This window comes from Mesoplodon mirus, assembly GCF_964341445.2.
Source record: "Mesoplodon mirus genome assembly, chromosome: 3".
Classification (NCBI taxonomy): Eukaryota; Metazoa; Chordata; class Mammalia; order Artiodactyla; family Ziphiidae; genus Mesoplodon; species Mesoplodon mirus.
This window is the reverse complement of record NC_138978.1, coordinates 73024250-73032559: the sequence shown is the minus strand read 5'-3', so window position 1 is coordinate 73032559 and position 8310 is coordinate 73024250. Positions and strand designations below refer to the sequence as shown.

Genomic DNA, 8310 nt, shown 5'->3' with positions numbered 1-8310 from the left:
CCTCCTATGGCTTTAGCTTCACGCTGGCATCCTCCCTCATGAGTGTGCACTCCTACTCCATAATTTAACCTGTCTCAGCCTTCCTTGCTCTGTTTGTAAAATGCTCAGCTTTGCTCTCTAGCTTGAGACTGAATCTAATGAGAAGGTGGAAATGCTTTGAAAACTATAAAAGGGTCCACAGTTGTCAGATGCAATCAATATATTACAATATATCATAGCCCATTACATTATATTATACTTGATGCTTATATAAACTTACCTTCTGATTATTGTGGTCCTTTATTATCTACTAACAGGTCCGTTTCTACTTTTCTCAGTGTGTTGTTTCTTTTTCACTATATTGCTGTATACGAAGGACAATGTTATCTGAGTTCTCCTGTACATCTTCTGTCTCAGGAGAATGTGGTTATGGGGCAGGTTGTGGAGGCAACTGCAGAGGGAGTCCTCTCCAAATCCAGAATAACTACAACACCACAATATGACATAACATACCACAGATGGGATAGTATTATTGTCTTTCATGCATATAAGTGTGCTGGAAAATATGTTTCTTCATGTATTTTATAGCTTGCCAGTAGCAGCTACACTTTGTCTGTGTGTGTGTGTGTGTGTGTGTGTGTCTGTCTGTCTGTTGGTCTGTCAAGGGAGTGGTGCTCTACAACTTACTTTTATAATTGCTGTTTTTGTGCTTCCTACAACTTTATACAATTTTTACCATGTCGTCTGTTTTATTGCTGTGTTCTTCTAACTGGTTTTGCTCTTTGACCCCTGAATTCCATCAGGTTTCTCAGTATGCTGTATATTGCATCTTAAGATAACTCCTATGATCCAGTCATTTGAACCATGAAATTTGCACTCTTTTTTCTACATGTGGAAACAGATTTTTTTAAGTCTTCTGAATAATGTGACCAGCCCCACTGATGGTGAATGAGAAGTTTGTGAAATACTAGCTAAGGCTGATTAGTGTCAGTGCAAAAATGTTTTCTTTTTTTTCTTGTATTTGTTTTGTTTTTATTATAAACCTGTTTAATAAGAAGGGGTGGATTGACATTTTAGAGTGTGTTTCTTTTTGATAAATATGCACACTTCTCTCAGAACAATTCTGTCGTAATGACATTTCTATTCCTAGAATAATACTTTTTGATAATCTTTCCATACTATGCATCTGATTTTGCTTTCCTCATACAAAAGAGACCATTCAAACTGTTGATGGAATGTCTGCAACACTTATTTACATTGGTTTATTTTTAAACAGCTTAATTGAGATATAATTCATATACCATACATTTAAAGTGCCCAATTCAGTGTTTTTAGTATATTCCCGGAGTTGTGCAATCACACACTGTAATCAACTTAGAACCTTTTAATCACTCCAGAAAGAAACCCTGCATCCTCTAACAGCCGCTCCCCACTTCTCCCCAGTATCAGAAAAATGTTCATTTACTTTTTGTTTCTATAGATTTGCTTAATCTGAAAATGTCTTATAAAAAGAATCATACAACATGCAGTCTTTTGTAATGGGTTTCCTCACCTGACATTAAAATTTTAAGATTCATTCATGTTGCAACATGTATCAATATTTCATTCATTTTTATTGCCAAATAATATTCCATTGTGTGGATATAGCATATTATATATACCCATTCATCAGTCGATAGACATTTGGGTTTTGACCACCTTTTTGGTTATTGTGAATGTTTGTGCTACATTCGTGTCCAAATTTCTATGTGGATATACCATCTCATTCTCTTTTGTATGTACCTAGAAGTGGGGTTGCTGGGTTATATGGTAACTCTATGTTTAACCTCAGAAACTTCTAGATAGATTTGCAAAGCAGCTGCAGCATTTTGCATTTCCACCAGCAGTGTATGAGGGCTAGAATCTATCCACATCTTTGACAACATTTCTTGTCATCTGTCTTTTTATTTTATCCATCCTGTATGTGAAGGGATATCTTACTGTGGGTTTAATTTGCATTTCCCTGATGGCTAATAATGTTTGTCACCTTTTCCTTTTTTCTTATTGGCCATCTGTATACCTGCTTCGGAGAAATGTCTATTCAGATGCTTTCCATTTTTAAACATTGTGATATTTGCCTTTCTATTATTGAGTTGCAATCCTTTGTATATTCTAGATACCTTATCAGATGTTCTATTTTCAAAAATTTTCTCCCATTCTGTGTATTGCCTTTTCACTTACTTGAAGGTGTCTTTTGAACCACAAGATTTTAATTTTGATTTAAATTAAAATTTAATTTTAATTTGATGATGTCCAATTTATATTTTTACTGTGTTACTTGTGTTTTCGGTGTCATATCTAAGAATTCCTTGTCTAATCCAAGGTCATGAAGAATTATACCTATGTTTTCTTTTAAGAATCTGATACTTTTAACTCTCACATTTAGTTTTTTAATGTATTTTAAGTAAATTTTTGTATATAACATAAGATAGGTATACAACTTAATTCTTTTGCATGTGGATATACAGTTGTCCCAGCACCACTTACTGAAAATACTATTCATTTCCAACATTTTTATCTTCATGTAAAAATAACTAGATTTGCAGGAATTTAAGCAGCAATTTTTATCCCCATTTTACTTAACAAGCATTAACTAATCACTTACTTCATTTGTTTTGCTTTGGAATATACACTAGGAATCATTAGAGTCCCTCTCTTGGGCAATTATAACCCAATTTGTTCCTATATGAATGATTAGGCCTAAATAAAATAACACTTTCTACACCACACATTAAAAGTTTCTGCTCTCTTTTTTTCTATCTTCCTCACTTTCTCTCTCCTGTGAGTTTGTGTGTGTGTTGAAATTGAAGACATCGTTTTATATATATATATATATATATATATATATATATATATATATATATATATATAATAAATTTAGAAATAGATGATAATGTGTACATATATATCATATTAATTCTACATCAATAAATTCAACTCCATCACCAAAAATTTTCCACATTCATACCATTTTGCTTTTCTCTTCCTAATAATTTGAAAGATTGGCTTCATTTGAATGTGAATAACAAGCTCTTTGGTGTTTATTTTTTCTTTTATTCTATCTTTTCTCTTCCTATTCTGGTGTCTTAAGTGCCTTCATTTCTATTTCTTCTTAAGATATTTTTGTACTGAGGAATAGACAGAGAACATTTTCTATTTTTCATGAACTACCCCCCAAAATCTTTAGCATTCACAAAAGCTACTCAAACAGTCAGGTGCAATTATTTCTGTGAGATTAGGAATACTGAAACTGACCTCTACAATATTTTATTGTATCTGGCTCCATATCTAACTTTGAGCTGATTAGGACAGGTGAGAGAGTTGACATTACAAATATAAGGTTGAATTTGCAATTGTTATATTCTTTTATTGTTTTTCACACCATCTTCAAAGTATTCTGGGTACTTGTGGCTTTATAGTAGTAGCAATAAAAATAAGTAGGATGGATAAAGACAGTCCCAGAACACTGATACAAACTGCTCTCTGCACTAATAACCATGTATTTAAATTCCCATCTTCAGCTCTTGCATATTGGTTTGGTCAATGCCTTGCAGTTTTTATGGAAGCATCTATGTGATTACCTGGAAAATATAAAAATCTTTGCCTAGATCAGCAGCTGTTGGTTGTGTAGCATATCTGCCTCTAACAGCAGCTTTCAAGAATGCAGAAGCAATCCCCACTGGAGATCTAAAATGCTAAATCAATTTCTGTTTTAAAATCTAAACCAAAGAACTGATGTTTGACATTGCAGTTAAGAATTTTTAATTTTTGTAAAGCTCCTGGGGATTCTCTGAGAAAATCATTCAGAACACAAGTATAATTTATTGTCTTCATTGCATTAAGTCAACTCTACATTCATTTGGCTTAAAGAGAAAGATACTCCCTTAATGGTATATTTATTCATCATTCCTGAGCAAATATGTGCTTGGAAATAATATTTGCCCATATTACAGAATAGTTTCCATTCAACCCAATGGGAGATAGAAACTAGATGAACATTATCAAAAATGCTAATGCTACCTGAGAAGTCAACTGGGTTTTTCAAGTATATTGATCAAGTAGAGTGGACTCTTGTCAAAATCAAACAGAAATACATTCTCGTTCTGCATTCATTCTTCTTTCATGGAGGTTCCAAAGAACCATACACATAGAAAGAGAGTTTTGAGCACAACTGAAGCTTTCTTACATTATTCACACTCTTGAAACCATGGACATGGAAGGAAAAAAGTAGGAAAATTCCACTAGACACGTGAAAAGGTGATTATGGCATTTAAAGAAAAAAGAAAAAAAAACTCTGCTGGAAAATTACCTAAGAATATTTTTCTTGAATTGACTTTAATGTAGTATTAAGAACACTTCTTCCATTTTCTGCAGATACAATTGAAAATTAGATTCCTTTGCATTTAACCATACCTTAGAAGAGACCAAAATATGGATGTATGGATTTATGCATGGTAAGCACTCTAAGGCCCTATGCTTGGTAATTATGAGAATGAGCTTTGAGGTCAGTAAAGTTTTAGCTATTATGAATAATGGTGCAATGAACATTCATGTCCACTTTTTTTTTTTTTTCCCGGTACGTGGTCTTCTCACTGTTGTGGCCTCTCCCGTCACAGAGCACAGGCTCCGGATGTGCAGGCTCAACGGCCATGGCTCACAGGTCCAGTCACTCCATGGCATATGGGATCTTCCCAGACCGGGGCAGGAACCTGTGTCCCCTGCATCAGCAGGCGGACTCCCAACCCCTGTACCACCATGGAAGCCCTCATGTCCAATTTTGTTGTCTGGCAACAATATTTGCAGGACATGCAACCTTAGAAAATTACTTTGACAATTTCCTCACATCTGCAAAAGAGGTACCCTAATAATACAAACTTCTTAGGGTTCCTTTGAATATGAAATGAGACAATGGATGAATAATACACAGCATAATGACTAACATAATTTTAGGTTCACAGTAAAGTGATATCTTTAATTATAGCTGTTATTGGTGGCTAAAAAAGCTCATAGGAAATTATAAGTTTTTTAAGGTGAGACCAAGAAGAATCAAACACAGCAGCTTTACACATTGAAGGGTAAGAAAAACCACTAACATTTTTCTCCCATCCTTCATGAGTTTGTGTAAGATCTATAACCACTATGTGACTCCATGAAAAGAAAATGTCTGTCATAATGCAGTACTGTTTGAAAAGTTCAAAAGAAAAAGGGCAAATAATGTGCCCAACAAAAATGAAATGTTTTCATTTTTAGTTAGTTAATTAGTTATACACTAAACTGTTGTCTTCAAAAGCCTTCAAATGCAAAAGGCATGTTTGCACACTTTCAGAGATTCAGAGAATGGATGACTGGTTTCCTTTAACCAGATTTAAATTGTACCTAGCTTCTGCAAGTCATGCACATGTATTGATTTAATAATTAAATGCCATATTCTCATTCCCTTTTCTACTCATGCATTTTTTCCTCAGGCAGTGAATATAAATGTTGAAGAATTTGAATCTAGACTTCAGTGGGTAGTCAAAGTTGCTAAAAAGAAATGTATGTCATGCCAAAACAAATCTAAAAGCATTTGCAATCTCAAGTTTAGCAAGGCACACAATCCTCTTTGGATTCTTAAAAAGTCACAAAGGTTTGTAAAAGACAACGGTGTGTTTCTTATTTCTCTCCCATTGTCTTAGTACTTGTTGATATTTTTCTCATAGAGTAGGAGATGTTCAAATCCAGAGAGAATGTTTCCATTCTCTCATTTTAGAGATGAATGATATGGAAATCTGAGAATTAAAAGAAATCACTGTCATTGCATATATACTTGATGCAAAGACCATCTTCTAGGGAAAAAAAAAGCATTGTGTTAGTAAAAGATGACAATTGATTTACTATACCTACACATACCTATCTGGATATAATGTACATATTTCTAAATTTTATTTGATTAAAATTTTAAATATACATACATATTTATAAATTTCAAAGGAATACATATAGTATACAATATTATATTATATGTTGTACATTACATAATTTATATAAGATAAATATATATTCTTTCTAGGTATAAAGGCATATATGGCTAAAATCTATTCCAACTTAAATATTCTTAGTAACAATAGGATATAATATACTTAAATTTCACTCAAATATTTCCAGATCTTTAGGTTTGTATCATATTCCAGGAATATAAATAAATCCGCACTTAAAAAATAAACAAACAAAAAACCAAACAAAAACCCACCTCATTCTAGCCTCTATCCAATATGTCTTAAACAAAATTAAGGAGAAGCTTCAAGATGGTGGAAGAGTAAGACGCGGAGATCACCTTCCTCCCCAAAAATACATCAGAAATACATCTACATGTAGAACAACTCCCACAAAGCACCTACTGAACACTGGCAGAAGACCTCAGACCTCCCAAAAGGCAAGAAACTCCCCACGTACCAGGGTAGGGCAAAAGAAAAAAGAAAAAACAGAGACAAAAGAATAGGGACGGGACCTGCACCAGTGGGAGGGAGCTGTGAAGGAGGAAAGGTTTCCACACACTAGGAGCCCCTTCACGGGCAGAGACTGCGGGTGGAGGAGGGAGAAAGCTTCGGAGTAGCAGAGGAGAGCGCAGCAACAGGGGTGCGGAGGGCAAAGCGGAGAGATTCCTGCACAGAGGATTGGTGCCGACGGACCGGCACTCACCAGACTGAGAGGCTTGTCTGCTCACCCGCCGGGGTGGGCGGGGCTGGGAGCTGAGGCTCGGGCTTTGGTTGTACCCCAGGGAGAGGACTGGGGTTGGCAGCGTGAACACAGCCTGAAGGGGTTAGTGTACCACAGCTAGCCAGGAGGGAGTCCGAGGAAAAGTCTGGACCTGCCGAAGAGGCAAGAGACTTTTTCTTACCTCTTTGTTTCCCGGTGCGCGAGGAGAGGGGATTAAGAGCACTGCTTAAAGGAGCTCCAGAGATGGGCACGAGCTGTGGCTAAAAGCACGGACCCCAGAGACGGGCATGGGATGCTAAGGCCGCTGCTGCAGCCATCAAGAAGCCTGTGTGCGAGCAAAGGTCACTATCCACACCTCCCCTCCCGGGAGCCTGTGCAGCCCGCCACTGCCTGTGCACAAGCACAGCTCACTATCCACACCTTCCCTCCCGGGAGCCTGTGCAGCCCGCCACTGCCAGGGTCCCATGATCCAGGGACAACTTTCCCGGGAGAACACATGGCTCGCCTCAGGCTGGTGCAATGTCATGCTGTCCTCTGCCACCACAGGCTCGGTCCACACTCTGTACCCCTCCCTCCCCCACGGCCTGAGTGAGCCAGAGCCCCAGAATCAGCTGCTCCTTTAACCCCATCCTGTCTGTGTGGGTAACAGACGCCCTCAGGCGACCTACATGCAGAGGCGGGTCCAAATCCAAAGCTGAACCCCGGGAGCTGTGTGAACAAAGAAGAGAAAGGGAAATCTCTCCCAGCAGCCTCAGAAGCAATGGATTAAATTTCCACAATCAACTTGGTTTACCCTGCATCTGTGGAATACCTGAATAGACAATGAATCATCCCAAATTGAAGAGGTGGACTTTGGGAGCAACAGTATATATATTTTTCCCTTTTTCTATTTCTGTGAGTGTGTACGTGTATGCTTTTGTGTGTGATTTTGTCTGTATAGCTTTACTTTTACCATTTATCTTGGGTTCTGTCTGTCCGTTTTTTTGTTGTTGTAGTTTTATTTTGTTTTTTATTAAAATTATTTTTCTTAATAATTATTTTTTATTTTTATATTAATAACATTATTTTATTTTATCTTCTTTCTTTCTTTCTTTCTTTCTTTCTTTCTTTCTTTCTTTTTTCTCCCTTTTATTCTGAGCCATGTGGAAGACAGGCTCTTGGTGCTCCAACCAGGCACCTGGGCTGTGCCTCTGAGGTGAGAGAGCCAAGTTCAGGACATTGGTCCACCAGACACCTCCCAGCTCCATGTAATATCAAATGGTGAAAATCTCCCAGAGATCTCCATCTCAACACAAAGACCCAGCTCCACTAAACGACAAGCAAGCTACACTGCAGGACACCTTATGCCAAACAACTAGCAAGAAAGGAAGACAACCCCATCCATTAACACAGAGGCTGCCTAAAATCATAATAAGGCCACAGACATCCCAAAACACAGCACCAGACGTGGACCTGCCCATCAGAAAGACAAGATCCAGCCTCATCCACCAGAACACAGGCACTAGTCCCCTCCACCAGGAAACCTACACAACACACTGAACCAACCATAACACCTGGGGAGAGACACCAAACAACGGAAAATATGAACCTGCAGCC

General features: G+C 37.4%; 1 protein-coding gene across 1 annotated transcript in view; it reads right to left on the bottom strand.

The window, feature by feature from the left end:
• Positions 1-8310, bottom strand: part of LOC309800840 (melanoma-associated antigen B4-like) — a 290825-nt gene that overhangs the window by 278936 nt on the left and 3579 nt on the right. The gene's annotated exons all lie outside the window — the stretch shown is intronic.